An 18,390-nucleotide genomic window follows, 5' to 3' on the forward strand; every position below is an offset into this window, starting at 1 on the left:
CGTTCTCGCACCTGACAACAAAACGAAAAATGTCGTGTATCACAAGGTGCTTCATTCAAGGGAATCGACCCGAGTGCAACCCATCCAGTAAATAGTTTAACAGAAAGTAGTGCAACAATGATTTCGATTCGCTTCAATAAAGCAAATCACTTGCTGCCACGTGAATTACATTCATTTCAATGTAATTACAATACTTTTCATTTTGATTTTAGTTTTGCACATTTATTGAACTTAATTCATTTTGAGTATTCATTTTAACTTAATAAAAAACTGAATTTAATTCAGCTAATAAGATAACAAAATATTTCTTGATTCTTAGGCGCCGGGTCAGCTAGTATGTAATAAATCGGACATTTTTTGTCTACAATATCAGGTGGTGCGCGGGTATATTATTTGCAATATCGATAGGTATATCTGTCTAATGTTTTTATTGTATGACACGCGGGGTTGTAAGTATAGCATTGTCATGGGTTTATTGTTGAAATTATACTTCTTTTGGCGCGTTTGGGAAAACAGATCAGAGTGTATTTTTGGCGACTGAGGAAGTTGCGCGCACCGATGCAACAGAATTTATTATTATGATTATATTCATTTCGGTACATGCGCATGCGCATAGTGTCATTTAGTTAGTCGTTCAATACAACCAAGTAAACAGCACGTGTTGTAAACATAACCAATATTGTGTCATAATAAATATAGGTATATGTTTATAAACAAATTTCTGGAGACTAACATTTTACACAGTTAATAATTTGTATTCATAAAACTTTATTTATATTGGAGTGTATAATTATTTTTCATTGTAAAGATTGTGTATCAAAAATTGAGGCTATATTAATTATGTAAGCATTATTTATGAGTAAAATTATATATCAATAAATAAATAAATTTTGTGAATGTTGAGTTGGTAAATATATAAAAAAAAATATTTAAATTTGATTTTTTTATTAATTTATCATGGACACTTCCGAATTGATTATAACCGCTGTATGGCAAAGATGAGTTTGGGTCAAATACAATAATTAAATTACAATTATCATGTGCTATATGAGACACACTTTAATCGCGTACGTTTTCATCAACCTAATCCACTCTAATATTAATAGACTAAGATAACGGCTTATTTTGTTTTGTTACGCGCGTTAGAAGTATAACTTCTAACGCGCGTACATAAGTACACACACACCGATTTTTTCCCTATAGCATCAGTATTAGAACAATATGTAAAAATTCACTAACCGATGCTCCATCCTCTCAATACCGATCTGTAAAGGTGCATCGAGAATCATTTACGGCATGTACATACTACAATGTTGATTATACAACAAGAGAAACAGGATGTAGTTGGTATTTTATCGAAGGAAATGTAGCGACAATAAGAAAGGGGGCGGCGTGGCGGATCGATCAGCTAAATGAGATAAACACAAATCACAATTTTTCTAAGATAGAAAAAGGTCGCCTGCGGCCTTTTTTGCTTCAAAAATACTTACATTAAAAATATGTAGTTGTGCGATACAATTTGAAGTGATATTTGATACAATAGAATTATCATTTGATTATATTATAAGTAATTAAATGATAATTCGAGTGTAAATTTTTTTTTATAATAATTATTAGTATGCTTCCTCTAACTTTTGAGTCTAATAAAAATGGCTCCAATATGTCGAGGAGTCACATGTAGGGAATCCAATCCCGGGATCCCAGACAATTTTCGATACATATGAATCCCGGGATTAGTAAACATAATCCCGAAACCTTCTGGATTGCTTTTTTATCAATCACAATCAATTAGTACGTGTACAAAATTATGTTAGAGAAGTGTACCTATGTACCTGCACATGTCACAGAGGGAAGCGCCTGATGCTCACAGATAATAAATAACCATTTTTGTTGTCATACGCACTGGTGAGAATAAATAAATAAATTCGTTCATTTCACCAGCTAGACGTCACTGACGTTCTGGCACGCGGTTATAAGCGCCAGTGCTACGGACGTGCAGACAGGAACCTGTTTCTATGTCGAACTTTATGAATGTTATCCTTTCTTAAATAAATTAAAAAAAACTGTTTTACTTTCACACTATTATCTATATTAAAATATTATTTACTCCATTAAACATATGTATTTCCAAGATTGAACGTACACAATATTAACATTAAATGTATTAAATAGTATAAATTATACTAAACTTTTTTGACCGATTTCATCAATACTATTTGAATAAATAAAAAATAATATTATTAACTATCGAAAAAACGCCTATCCCGGGATTAAAATTTTGGCTCGGGTTTGTATTCTCTAGTCACATGTTACTCGGTTACCACAAAAGGTGGTCATTCATGATCAGTGTTTCATACGATGCCGAGTGCTGATAACTCAATAATTTAAGTGGACTTAATTATTAAAAATACACGGAATATCCTCAATGTTGCCTCGTGGAATCCAGGAGCTCCGCGGAATACCATTCGGGAACGCTGCTATAGACAATTTACACTGCCCCCTAACCTTAGCGATCTAAACATCATGACCTGGGTGTCCTCTTCACGATGTGGGTGTCATTGTAGCAACTATGTTTTTATTGTTTTGTTTTAAAGCTGAAGTAGGTACCTAAATATTTTTTTAAATAATATCCTCGAACTGTTGCGTGAGCCGTCAACAGAATTACTACGAATCTAGCTGTTACTTTATTTATATCTCCAATCTTTTATCAAATGACCTTGCCTTTCAAATTCTTTACACGAAAAGGATTCCTTCAAAATTAAACACGTGAGTAATAGAAAAATAAAAATAATTACTATTATTAAGTGTACAGGTGTAATTAATATACTTTTTTACTATCAAAAATAAATACTCAGTTCTGATTTGCACCCTAGGGGGTTGTAAAATATTTTTTGTAAGAGTTATCAGATTTGATTCATTTCCTAAAAACGAAAGAAAGACGTAAGTAGATGTAATTTTTTATTTTATAAAATGTTTAGTGTTAATTTCTTAGTTATTAAGGTAGGGATTATTCTTTATCCAAAGTGTTAAAATGTATCCAAAGTTATTTTACCAGAATTGTTTTATACTTAGATGTTTTTTTTTTTTGAAAATTACAAGTTTTTAAATGTTATTAATTTCCAGTGCGCAACATTTTTTATAGATATCCGGCAATGGATTTCCATTCTCGGATTGTTCCGGTCAATATGGATTGATTATAAACCATACTTTTATAAGTAAACAGAAGAATGTTAGGTATCTCTTTCCATGCCAACTGTGGAAATTTATCTTTATGCAATGGCAATAATTGAATCTGGTCAGTTCCTGGGTTGCCTTGGCTAACCGGATGTTTATTTCGCTCCCGTACAAATAAATTTCCCCGCCGGAAATGCACTCTTAATGCAAATTCAGATTACAAATTCACCCCGTTTTAAAACGTTTTGTGAACTACATATTATTTACCTTTATTGTTTAATCATTAGCAACTCTAACGGATTATTTATACTTTAGAGCAAACGAACATAATGCATATATAATAACGTAGCATAGCAATAACGAGAAACATACATAATACTTAAATACAGAACTTAAAATAGGCTCATAAATATTCAGAATTATAAATTTTTGAGCGAATTCAAATCAGTGCAAAGATATCCAAACTTAAATTTTGATAAATTCTGGCATCTTTTATCTATGAACATGACAGAATTAAAAATATTATAATTATCTAAATAATCTGTTACTATACCTCGAGGAATTTATATGCATTTTAGTATCGAAGTTGTTCCCACAGATAAAAAATACATATTGCATGCCTTGGAAGATGGCGACTTCTTTTGAATTTTTATTTATTAACCGTATGACGTATTGTTATTTGCGATTTTTTTATTATGGCGTATCTATCTAAATATTTCATGGCATAAAACCAAAATTCACAATTAAATTCAATTCTTGACAGGACTTATTGGCTTCGCTGGTAGGCTCTATGGTCTCGGTCTTGTGACACGTTCAACATGCCAACCACATTATTTGACACCGGCGTCTCTGGACACTGCATATAAATATACATATATAAATGAACGCAACACACGTGTGTCTCCGTCTGAACGCGCCCATTCATTTATGTGTAAATGCAGCCTCTCGAGATACCTGTGTGAGGACACTGGTGCCTCGTGTGAAACGGCTCTAAATATCCAACTGGGTAGTAGGCCCATTGTACCGTCGAACGTGGTCGCCACAAAGGTAAATTTTATTTCATTTACTTATAAAGATTTCGTCGCTATACTACCAACGTGAAGATCTTTTCACTTAGATTGTTCAGTAGTACTGTATTAGATTTTGTCACATTCACCTTTCTCCCATTGACACTACTAATTTAAATCCATATAAATTCAGTCAAAGGATACTAGAGTCTTTGATAATTGCTCCTGAGATATTCCCTGCCATTAAAAATACTGATGATCCATAATACCGCGACACTTCCTACAAACGCGGGTCCCGTAATATGCCCGATTAATACCAGGTATGTGTGAGGCCAACCCAGACAAGACGAATACTTAGCTACGAAATCAAACGGATATGGAGAAAGAAACCAGAGAGGCCAAAGATTAACACTTTGGAGGAGGCCTTCACCCGAAGAGGGTAACCAAACAAACTAATTATATACCATTGTTCAATTTATAAACATTATCTAATATTATTAAGTATATACAAAAAAAAATCCTAATATATGTATTATACAAAAAAATAATAACAATTAATATTATATAAACTAGAAAATAAGTAGATAATACAACCATAGATAGATATATATATATATATATATATATATATACATAATAGATGATATAATCATAGGTTATATATATATATATATATATATATATATATATATTCATTAGATATAGTGATTTAACTTTTGTTTTTATGAAATAAAAAGGCTTTTTATTTATTTTATTATATGTGTGGGGGCGGTTGTGGTTTGGTGGATCCATTAACTTCAATATATTTTAAAAAAACCTTGGAATAAATAATAAATATTGGAAGACAATAGTGTGATTTTTCATACAAATGAACCTACAATGCAAAATAATTTTCAGCCTAATTAATTAACACCTTTTCAGCTTGGCTTCCATATTATTCATCACTGTTCTGGCAGAAGACACTAATTCGGAAAAATGACATATTGAGTTAGTTATACCAAAATGTTCCTTATTTCAAACTTTACCGTCTGGAAACCTTCTTAACAAATGAACAGTCTTTATTTTAAAGTCATCCTTTTTACGATTACTTAATAAACTCACATGATAGACCATTTCAAACATGTTAACAACTTCAAAGTCAAATTACTTAAAACTAGTATTCTCCAGTTAGTGTATTCTGCCAGAAGAGAGACGATATTTAGGCTTCGTCTCCAGAGAAGAATGTTTTCATCAACATCATGATAATTTATATTTTTTCGTATCAGAATAAAAACCAAATTTACTTCCTGCGTATCTACATAATGACTTTTAAAATAAATATTTCACAGCTGCCGTATCAATTTCCAGCTACGTCATGCATAAAAGGCTGTTTTCATAAGGTAAATACGTACGTTCGTATCGAAGGCGACGTAATTGGCGCTAGTAACGAAATTTTCTCCCTAACGAAATTTCGTTAACAACTCAGTGCAACGTAACGGTGCCGTTGCGTGAATTTAAAGCACGCGTTGCGAGAGAGGAAACGGAAGGGGAAGCTAATGAAAGTTCGTTAAAAGCTCTCGGAAAAAGGAACCAATATCAGTTAAGAGTTAACTCACGCATCCCTGCCACCTTACAGACAATTTATTCGTATTTAGTGCTTTAGGATAAAAATTACATTATGTACCTAAGTATATTATTATATTACTTATATGAAATTTAGCCTACTCAATTTGTGATTTATATTTACATTAAAAGCCTCAAATAGAGATGGGTTGGACACATAGCTCGAAGAAAAAACTATCGTTGGACAAATTTAGTCATCCAGTGGTATCCAAGAGGTACAAAACGTCCGCAAGGTAGACCAAGAGGCCGCTGGATCAATGAAATGCTAAAGTTCTACGGAAGTACATGACAATGCAACGCACAGGACCGAGAGAAGTGGAATCAGCTTTAACCGGCCTTCATCCAGCAGTGGATAGATTCAGGCTGATGATGATGATGATGATTTACTTCATATTCGTTCAAATATAAACACATTATAGTATGGTTCACATGGCATCAATTTGTAAAAAAATACTAGTTATGTATAAATTATTATCATGAACATTGAAATTGAAAAAAAATCATTAAAGTTAAAATAATAATCTCTAGTACAAACACAACAATAATTTTACAAAAATCATCGTTATCGTATGGATACGGCAACCCCAGATTTCTTTCTGTAGTATTTAATTGATTGCGATTTTTAATTTAACAAAGACGTTAACAATAGCTTAACCCTAACCGGCCAAACCCATCCCAACTTAATAAATTAGGACTAATAATCATAAATAATATTATAAGTAGATAAAATAAATAAAATAATTAAGATTTACATTTATTTCTTCGTCTATATAAATATACCTATATAAAATAACTATAGAAGAAATCAACAAAACTACCTCTATACAAAAAAAAGATAGGGTGAATCATATAGCTATTGACCGGTTAAGGATTTTTTTGACTTTGGCTGGTTATAACTTTCTTGATATTTAACATTTTTGAAGTTTCAGAATGGAATTGTACTGATCAATGCTTTGCGTTTTCATTTTGTTTAGTACATATTTCATTCCTTCGACCATTTTTTGATTATTACGGTTTATCTAGATGGAGATCAAAAATACAGTAATTGGCCACTTTTTTATAGCTATTGGCCCCCCCTTTCTATAGTTATTGGCCACTTCAAATCTGATCAAAATGTGTGCATAAAAGTGCTAACACAACCTTTGATTATTAGCAATTCAGAGTAAATAAAGAAAACCATGAGAATTTTATAGAACAAATATATTAAATTGAAAAAAACATAGACGAAATATGAAAAAATACAAAAAAAATATATGGTCAGTAATTAATAAGAGAATCTAGTTTTTAGTAATCTCTATTACGAAACAAGTTAAGCATCTCTTTTGTATCCATCAAGTCAGAATCTTCTGATAGATTCTCTCTGGTCGATATGTCCATATCATGGCAGATACATCACTTGGTACCACATAACACAAGTGTCTAATTCTGGGGCATGTTCTTTATGATGTATTTAAAATATTGCCACAATTGATAGAAAACGTTTGAAATTTTGGAGCTTTTTTCACCGCCTATTTGGTGTTTACCATTCTCAAATTTATTGTTGTATTCTCTCTTCGCCAACAACCTCTTTGAAAAAATCAAAGGGTATAGTTTTGACTTCATTTATATATCAATGTTAGAATTTTGGTTAGTTAAAATTCGTTTTGCTAATCATTTTGTATAATCAACAGCGTTTGCATTGAAGGGAAAGAGGGCACATGCCTGAAACCATTAATTAGATATTCCGGCTTAATTTAATAACAACTTGTTCGAAACAAAATTGTTTTTGGAGACCACTCATGGACAGCCTTCTTCCACATTTTCTTCACCGGTCCAAAAACTGATACATCTGCTAGTTGAAGTATTCTCGTTGCATTACGATATAATGCAATTACGTCGATTTGCAATGTGTTACATAATATTACACTTAGTTCGTACGTCATATGCGTTTTGTGTACATCGACGAATAAAATTACTGGAATCTGGAACTGGCAATCGAGTGTCGCCATATTTTGCTGATAATGTAAATAATACAAAAAAATGCGTTCTTTTGTCTTTCCTTTACCAATTGCATACACGTGAACTTGCTTCACTTGTTCTTTTGACTATTTGCATGACATTTTAAAACAAGATTTCAACCAACTTATCCCTGGCTTATTATTGTTAAAAGGGTTCGGTCGTGGATTTTTCATTAAAAAAGTTGCACTCTATTCACAATATCGTCTTCTTTCTGGGAAATCCTTTGTTTCCCTGGTCGCATATATTATTATCCATTCTGCAAGATCACATTCTTCTTCTTTTTTGGTTAATTATGGATGGGGTCCATATTCAGGTCGACTTGTAGGATTTTTCATTTTGAATCGCAAAGTAGCTCGAGGAATGCAATATTTTTTCGCGGTAGCTCTCACAGATATATTATCTTTAATTTCTTCATGAACTTTATCTAACTGCTGGCTACTATATAGGTTTTTTTTGACATCATGTACAATCTGCAAAAAAAATACAGTAGTTGGCATATGACGAACATAGTAATTGGCCACCCGGCTAATAACTGTTCATTGGTGTCACAATTATACGAAAAAAATATGGACTAGCTAATTTTCATAGCTCTATCAGAATATGTAAAAAAAATCGTATTTATTTTTATTTTTCTAAAACACAGTTATTGGCATAATTGGCCAACTACTGTAAAACACGCTTTTTCAGATACAGTTATTAGCCACCCTTGAAAAGTGACATTAAGGTGATGTCTCTAGGTAAAGTTGTTATCGAAAAATAGCTAGAAAAGTTTATTAATCGGTAAATATATATTCAAAAGTAATGAGAAAAATAAAATAAAAAATTAAGATGTATCGTGGAGTTCTATATACCAAAAATACGTGTCAAATTCGGTACATTTCTATCGGGTGGTAAGAATGAATGACATAAGATTTATTATCAAAATTACGATAAAAATTTACGTAAATCTATTACCTAGGGAAACGCTAAACGTTAATTGGAATTTATTATATCCTTATATCTTTTTTTTCAAATTTAAAAAAAATCGATTTAGAGGTTAGAAAGCATGCAATTAAAATCGAAACATCTCGGTTCAGATGTAATTTATCGCAAAAAACGCTTAGCGTTTCTATTAAAAATATTATTTAATAATTTTTAGGCTAGTTATTTAAATTTAATCTTGTATTTTTGTATATTAACGAATCGATTGTAAATAAAATGAATATTTGACAAGACTTTATCGACATATGCTGCTAACGCGGAAATAAATCGAACTATTTTTGAAACAGTACTTGCATAGATTAAAAAATACATACACACACACATACATTGAAAATAAAGGTTCGCCAGGTACGAAGACAAAAACTGTGTTAATTCTGCTGTCAATAATTTTTGTTTGCGATATTGGAGCATATGTCAATGGACTACATATATCAACCTCCACTTTCTGAAATAGTGTTGTGTAATTATTTCAGATATTTATTACTGTTTTGACGTACCTACCTTTTATAAAGCGATTTTAAAATAAATATAGTTTCATAATAATATAAAGAAAGCATACGAGCGAAAATGCCTAAGATACTTCTGACACACATCAAATTTAATCTTTGTCTAGTAACTGTACAATTTATCCATATTTATGTTAAGTGTTTAAAATGTTATAAGTAAAAAAAAAATCGTCTATTCACGTGGTAGTCGCGAAAATTATGAACAATATACAATGTTAAAAATAATAAGAATTGTTAAAATTTCTAGTCACAATATTATTCAAAGACAAATTAACCCGATCAAAACAGCCTCGACAAACTTCCACCTCACTAACTTTTGTTCTATACAGCGGCAAACACATTTTGAAAATAGCCGATATACTGGCATAAAGATATAATCCGATATAAAGCAGCTTACCTTAAGGATTTCTTAAGAAATGACACACAAATTCACAGACTTTGAGGTTTGACAGCCAAGAAGACACTAGCACCTTCTGGTGGTAACTTCTGAAATATGGCATACTAAGAAGAGGACGGGGGAGTTATACATGGCGACAAATGTGAGAAAAGGATGGCTAACATCTTATTTTATCAACTAGAAGTTGAAATGGCCAATTACTATAACACGGCCAATTACTATAGCAGTCACCTATCCAATCTTAAAAATAACATTTTTTTAATAAACGAAGATTTTAAGAATCTTGAAGGAAGTGTTAGAAAATGCACATAAAAGGGTTGTTTCTTTGCACAACGATTAGAGGTGGCAACCTGCCAGATATTATTTTTCAAAATGATCACATATAGAGACCTACTTAAAAATTTAGAAGTTATATTCTTCTTCTTTGGCCATATCCGCCCCTCAGCTGGAGCATATGGACACCACGGGGCGCCTCCAAGAATCCCTGTCGCTCGCCAGTCTTCTTGCTTCGTTCCAGGTCAATCCAGCATCCCGTAGCCCCGCCATATACACTCTGTAGATTGTATTTAGCGGCCTTCCAGGTCGCCGGAATCCGGCCGGCTTGAAGAACAAGCAAGCCAGGTTAAAGTTCTCTTATCTCCTCGTTGCTCCTAAAGTCATACCACCGCACACCCAGTATTCGTCGCAAACATCTGTTTTCGAAGCTCAGTATACGGTTGCTCTGAGCCTTCGTAAGGTGCCATGATTCGCTACCGTAAAGCAGCACTGTAAGAATGCAAGCGTCGAATAGGCGGCATTTGGTTTTGACCGAGTACAATCGTGAGTCCCAGACATTTCGCATCGAGTTGAATGTTGCTCCAGCCATTCCCATTCGGATAGCGAGCTCTTTATGCAAAATGCCATCTCCCGTGATGTGTACCCCCAGGTACTTGAAGCTGTCGACGCTCTCGATGTTTTGTCCATCGCTAATCAGAGGGAAATCTGGATCAGGACAGGTGCTATTGCACAAGACGTTTGTTTTCTTTGCGTTGATTTTTAATCCAACGCAACAGGAGTTGTTATGCAACCTGCTGATTGTCTCTTGAATGCCCTCGATTGAGTTGTCGAATAGGACAGCATCATCGGCGTATTCCAGGTCGCATAGCTTCACCGTGGGGGTAACAGGTATGCCTCGGTCGGGTGGTATTGATTTCCGTAGTATGAAGTCAAAGAGAATGATAAAGAGAAACGGTGCAAGGACACAACCCTGTCTGACCCCGGTCGTGACCCCGAACCATTCCGTGACAGTGTCTCCAATTCTGACACAGCATTCGCTATTCTCGTGCAGGCTTTTGATTATGGCAATGATCTTAGGAGGGATCCCGTATGCTCCCAGTAACATCCAGAGGCCGCCCCTCCCTCTGGAAATTATATATTACTTTTTTAATTATTTACCCTACCAAATTTAAATTTTTAATTCATTTTAAAAATTAATAATAATACGCTTCTGAAGTAATTTTTATATGATGGACTAATGGTGGTGGACAACAAAATCTCAATACCACATATTGCATGTATATAAAATCTTATAATAATTAAAACTTGGCTACCCTTTTGTGGACGGTATGAAGGTGTGTTGAGGATTTAGATATCGGTAAGGGACAGCGGAAGCAGGGATATGTCCAGGCACTGATTTTTGATATTAAGCTGGTCCGGACTACAGGCTCTTGAGGCGGTCCTCTTGCTCCCGGATACTGCACGCACACACTTGTTGCTAATTATTGTTAAGTATAGCACTCTACACTTAAATAAATCAACAGGCAATTTCTTTATATTGATGATGACACTTGGTGGGTAATGAATTCATGATGACGCTTCGCGGTCTTTTTGCAACATGGTCGAACCGTCATTTGTAAGTCCCCTGTATGGAGTTCGTCACGAAGTCTTAACGCAATCGTGGTATTGATGTAACTAACTGTTTATCAATTACGGTCGACTGATGATCCGTTACCAAGTTGTGCCTGGACTTGTGACAATAATTTGGATTATAAGTAGGTGACGGGAAATATTGGGTTGAGGGCGACCATAATATTGGTTCAACCAAAATTTATTAATGCTTTTAATGCTATTAGACTAACTTCTGAATAAGATAATTAAAAAAATGATATTATTTATTATACTTTATCAAAAGTTTTATGCTGAAATGCTTACTTGAAATTATATATAATATTGGTTTTAGAATTACGGCTTGTTTATTAATTATAATTAATTATAATTTATATTTATGCTAGGTTTTATTAGATTTGCTTCTAGAATTGAATAGAATAAAATTAAAAAGTACGAGAATTTATATACCTACATTAATGGGTCCATTATTTTACTAAACTTATGATGTCATACGTTGTCAAAGGATGACTATAAAATAATATTAATAATTAATAAATAATAATAATATTAATAATAAAATAATAATAATATAATATTGCTTATGTGCTAGATATTGCTATGTCTCGTAGTCAACTTTCTCATATTTCTATGAGTCAGCTAGAGGATTTCTGTGTAACTATGTGCAGAGATGCTTTTGATGCAGATTTAGTGTAAAATCCTACTCACAAACATAACTATATTCAACATGTACATAATGATTTTTACAATATTAGCAATTAAATATTAATTATTGTAATAAGACATTATACTCAATAAAATTTTCTTTTATTGACATCTAAGGACATTTTCCGCAAGTTTACAGTTATATGAAAAAGCTTTATCGACAGAACGACAAAAGCATTTCATCATAATTGTTAGATGTCGCCTTTTCGGAGATATTGTTTATTCTAATATTTATTTTTAAAAAATGTACCTATTAAAAATCTCCAAATTCTCCTTCTTTCATCTACTGTTTAATATAATTTAACCATATAAAAATCTTTCAAATATCGCCCATCATGGAAATAATATTTCCATTAGGTACACTCCAACTGAACAAAAATGAACGTTTATAGTCATTGTTGACATCTAGTGACAGAATTAGGAGACTTATCAATAACTACCCGAATCACATTGTCTTTGTCGAAGAAATATTATAATTTAGTTTTTATCCGAGTAGTAAGTGTCAACAGAATATACGATAATTACGATATTATAAATTACTCTAGACTATTTTTATGATAATAACTACAGAGTTACTGCATAAATAACTGCAAAGTGTTCAAAACATTATGAAACACAAGCAAACCAATCTGTTTTAATTCAAAAATAAACTCAATACCTACAATTTTTTGGTAACTTGTGTTTAATTATATGTTTTGTCAATGTTAACGATGGAGTACGAAAGCACCATAAATAAAGAAATGCCTACTTAATGATATCGATAAAAATTGCACCGCAGGCGACTTTTTTACTATCCATGAAATGAGCTCATGATACAAATAAATTGTGGTTTCATGAAGCTTTATTGCTCATTTTTTGTTTCCTGGCACCATTTGTCGTACCTATAAAGAACTATAAATTTCTGTTAAACTGTTTTATTTATTGCTATGACGCTTTTGGGTATGTTGTATACAAGAATATGGTATAATATTATATATAATATTTATATACGAGTTCACCTTAACTCTTCAATTTGCCACCCTGTGGTAACGCCCTTCGCCAGTAAGCAAATTACGTAAGTACTTTATACATTTTATCATAATATTGAGATTGTGTAATTTAATAAGATATAATATATTTTAATAATATCATTAAAAGTGTTTTTATACTTTTTTGCCCCCCCCCCCCTCCTGAATCCTAACGTCCGGGTATTTTGCACTAGTAATACTCCACCTTGGCGCCTCTAAAAACATCATGAGTGAAATACATGGGGAAAACGAATTTACTTTCAATTAAAAATGAGTAGGATTTCTATATGTTTATGCTTCACCGCTACATTATCTTTGTGGAACATAATAATTTTTGTTTGAATCGTTATATTGAATAGTTACCAAATGGGCTGTATTTATAGTAATACATAATATTATACAATGTGATAAATATAAGGAAACCAACGTTTACACGTATATAATGCAATACTATACACATAAATGAATAATGTGCCTCAATCAAAGTTAGTTAATTCAAATAACCTTCCATCTCTTAAAAAAAACTTCCTTATAATCATCTTCTCAATGATCTACTGGAGGTTATTGACTATCTATTACGTAACTATAATAAGATTTTAAAACCTGTATTACACCTCAATTCCTCGTGCGATGATAATGATATTCTGTTTGTCAGTTGCGAAACACGTGTTTCAACCGACACATAGTAATTGTTTTTTAATTCATAAAATAAATACCAACACAACAAAATATAAGGTTTTTGATTAGAATGGCGTCAAAAAAATCTATGGTGAGTTTACGTCTTTACATTTTCTATCCAAAATTATTTTTTAATTGTCAATTATTTATAATATTAATACTATCGACCGAAGGTACTTGATGGAATTAGAATTAAATGTAAATTATTTGTTTGTTTGATAATTTTATTGTTAAATCTATAATCGTTAGCAGGTGTCAATCCACTGCTAGATAAATGCCTCCCCCAAAATTCATTCAATTTTTATCATTCTGAACTAGGGAATCCAATCCCGAGCCAAAATTCTGATCCCGGGATTTCGGGATTACGATTTGACAATCCCGGGATCCCGGGACTGGTCCCGGGATTGGGATTTTTTCCATTGTTAATATAAAATTTTTATATTTACAAATAACATTGATAAAATCGGTCAAAAATAAATCTAGTATAATTTATACTATTTAAGACATTTATTGTTAATATTGTATACGTTAAATCTTGGAAATACACAAGTTTAATGGAGTAAATAATATTGTAATATAAATAATAATGTGAATTTAATATGAGATTGCTATTTCTGATAGTAAAGACAGAATGAATAGATCAGCGAGATTTAAAATAGTAAAGCAAATAATCATGGCGTACTTATGGCCTTTCCGCTTCATAAATCTAATTAGTCAGCCAAATATGAAACTGCCGTAAAACGTATGATATCATGGTGGAATTACTTTGTTAAAAGTGCGAAGCATTGTTTTTTACCAATATTTCTTATTTTTAATAATCTATGTGAAAAAATAAAATGAATCGGCAACCTACACATCAAACTTCATTCAAACTCAGTTTATTTGTAATGTAGTTATTTTGTATTAAAAGTATTTTTTCTGTTATATTTTCCATAAAAATTGATAAAAAAATCAATCCCGAAATCCCGGGATTATGTTTATCAATCCCGGGATTCATAGGTATCGAAAATAGCTCGGGATCCCGGGATCCCGGGATTGGATTCCCTAGTCTGAACTTAATGAATTCGTGAATCTAGTTGGTTTTTGAGGTCGTTTGTGGCATCTTGAGTACCACTGTATAACTGCATTTATCCAAAGGTTTTCATTTTACTAACTTGTTCAGCATATTATGAGAAAATAATAAAAATATATATATCCACAACTCGTCTAACCGTCAAACATAAATGTTTTTTTAACAATATTCTGATAGCGATTTAATAAATCAAATACGTCAAGGGTTGGTCTGGTAGTATCCTAATTATTATGAATTTAAAAAATACGATTTATTACAGTATACATGAATGTTGATTTGTTTTATATTATAATCATTATTTTATTTCACTGTCTACGTAAAGTGTTACCTGTATATAGAAAATAAACACATAATTACGTATTTTGAATTAAAAAAACAGTAGTTCTATTATAATAAGTCAACTAATAGTGAGTGTAATATTTCTTGCTCATAAATAATACAGTAAATACGATATACTTATCATTATTTTTTTTTAAATACTTGAATTCTCTCGCAGGTTATTTGTGTCCCTTGGTATGTGATGACCTTGGTTTTGACAAACAACGGTGGTCTGTCATTAAAAACACTTCCAAACAAAAAATTCTTCCATCTCGATGATTTGATTGGGAACGATAAATTTCAAAATAAAAATTTCAATGGAACTTGGATATCAGGTTTGTATTTTATTAGTACCTTTCCATCTTTGTAATCTGAACAAAAATATATGGTAAGAATGGATACAATAATAATTATATTTTTTTACGAAGCAATTTTTTTTTTATTTATTTATTTATTAAGGAAACAAACAGTTACATTTTGAATACAAAAATATGCACATTGACTGCTGACTAGATAATTAGGTAATTACTTTATAATTACCACATTTAAATAGCATGCTAATTATATTGAATGGACACCTTAATCGTTACGCGCTGGGCGCGTCTTTAGCGTCCAATGTATTTAAAAGAATAGTGATATTATATTGCAACCAACAAAGTTTCAGGCAATTCTTCAAAAATTAACATTTGACTCGGGTACTTATTATTGTCCGTCTTATAAGACCATTTACTAGTATACCACGTACCCCTGGTGGAATGCAAAATTACTTCAAAGGAGACGCGGTCGAAAATTATTGTCAATTTATTTCTAAGTAACACCGAGAATATTAATGAAGTCATATTTTTTTTTCTTGTTGTAAGTAAATAATCCCGTCGTATAAGTGCCGATTTGGGAAACCTGGATGTCCAAATAACTGACAGATTTGGAGGCTTCCTTTCAAAAAAAACGCATAGATACCGTAATAGTGTTGTGTTGCCAAAATTTTCTTATACATTGATTGTTTTTTACGCTCCGGTTTGAAAAATACTTTCTGAAGAAGCAAATATCTTTGTAAAAAATTGCCCGTGTCTAGAAGAATATAAAACTATATTTTTGGTTTAAAAATAAATGTTGTAAATACACCTGTACATTCTGTTTTTTTAACGATTTCAGAAACTGAATTCATCTATTCCAAAACCGATGAAAGTGGAATTTTTCTTTATAATCTGACGAATCACAATTCAACACTATTCCTTCCTGAATATGTTGTGGTAAGAAACAAAATATAATATTAAAATAAAAAGTATTGTAGAAATATATATAATATATATATTATCATATTATTGAGTTAATTATAAAGTTACCAGGATATTTCAATGCATTATAATGTACGGTTCAACTTCTATTTCCTGGTTAATGCGTCAGAAAGCTATATAAATAGTGTGAACATACGGAATTGATACATATAGATTTACTACTTGTGATTATGTGAAATCGTGGAGAAATTTGTAGGAAATGAGGTTCGGACTGGGGAAATAGAGATTTACGTTCAAGGGCGGGAAATTTGAGTTTCCCAGTTGATCATGATAACATTTATTTGACCTTAATATGAAAAATATTTATAATGGATTTGTTATAGTAGGTACCTACCTGATATATAAAAGAAATATCTTGCTCATTTTTGTCAAAAGTATTGGTTATAATAAATACACTAACGATAGCGTATCAATAAATTTATATGTATATACATATTATCTAGAACGTCGCTTAAGCCTAGTCCATACCAATGAAGTCAATATTCCGAGCTCGCTCCTGTTCGAAATCTGGGTCTGACGAGTACACATATTGTTTTTCAATTTGTATATGAGTCGGAGCATGGCGCTAATAGGTTGAGCAAGTGGCTGACATCCATTTCTTGTAAAAACAAAATCTGTTAATACAAACCTCCACTCCGTGGAGGCCCATATGATCCTATTAGGATCGGACATGGTCAAAGATTATAGATATAATATAAATAAAGATGTTTTTTTTTTACATATTTTCAGGAAAAACTAAGCACTCGAGATTTGATTATATCTCCCGATAGAAAATATTTGCTGGCTCGTAGTGATTTTCTAAGGGTAAATATTAAATATATTTATATCATTACTTCAACTCATATTGCAGGAAAAGTCTCCACCTTTCTGAGTCACATGCAGAAAGAAAATCACTCGGCTTCGCAATCTCCTAAAATGGCGCAACGTCTAAGGCGTTTGTGATATAATACGACTTGACCAGGATATGGTGACGTACTGCAATTTAGTCAACAACCTTCGATGAAAGTCGGAACCAAAAAAAGCAAAATTATCGTTAATAACTTTGTATTTTTAACAACATATAAAATATAATATATGATAAAATATAATATATATTTTTATATTTAGGATCACGTGCAAGCATTTAACTGGCGATTTGTATTATACGACATTGAGAATGGGTAAGTTTATTTACAAATCTATTATGTTCAATAAATTTTATATAAATTACTTTTATCTATACAGCATTTAAAATTATAATTGACGTGGCGTGGCGTGGCGGGTAGCCAGATAACTGAGATAAACATACATCACAAATTTGCCCTACTAGTAAAAAAGGTGCGATTTAATTTTTGATTATTGTGTGTCGATACTAGACAACTCCACAATTCAAGATAGTGCATTAAAATTACAATAATCGCTAATAATACACTGAATACCGGAGGGGCCCGCCAAAGAACCTAGACTGGGGGCCACCATCATGATGTGGGGCCCATGATGTACCTACGTGTTGCAATTTTATTCTGACAGATATAAAATGCCCAGCTCTATTCTGATCCGATTTTTGGTGCATGTTTAATATGCTTTTTGATTTATTTTATAATTTATTTTTTTATTTTTTAAATATCGAATAGAAAAATGTTCATTGCCAATTAGTTTTAGTCGTGTAGTTTAAATCGACAATACCCAATTTTATTGCATTTTCGTCAATATACTGATAATAATGGATCTATCGGTGAATGTTCAGGCTAGAAAGTCGGGTTTTTTTAATAATATAGTTGTAGGCC

The 18,390-nt window shown here is 32.0% G+C and overlaps 1 long non-coding RNA gene across 1 annotated transcript; it reads left to right on the top strand.

Moving 5' to 3' along the window:
• Positions 1-13,915: 13,915 nt before the first annotated feature.
• On the top strand, positions 13,916-16,583 carry LOC147065876 (uncharacterized). The gene is made up of 3 exons (XR_015071584.1): positions 13,916-14,030; positions 15,508-15,664; positions 16,482-16,583. It is a non-coding gene; the product is annotated as an uncharacterized LOC147065876 (long non-coding RNA).
• Positions 16,584-18,390: the final 1,807 nt, after the last annotated feature.

The sequence above is a fragment of the Rhyacophila brunnea genome, unplaced genomic scaffold (assembly GCF_057557595.1).
Source record: "Rhyacophila brunnea isolate RB1 unplaced genomic scaffold, BYU_Rbru_1.0 scaffold_5, whole genome shotgun sequence".
NCBI classification, from domain to species: Eukaryota; Metazoa; Arthropoda; class Insecta; order Trichoptera; family Rhyacophilidae; genus Rhyacophila; species Rhyacophila brunnea.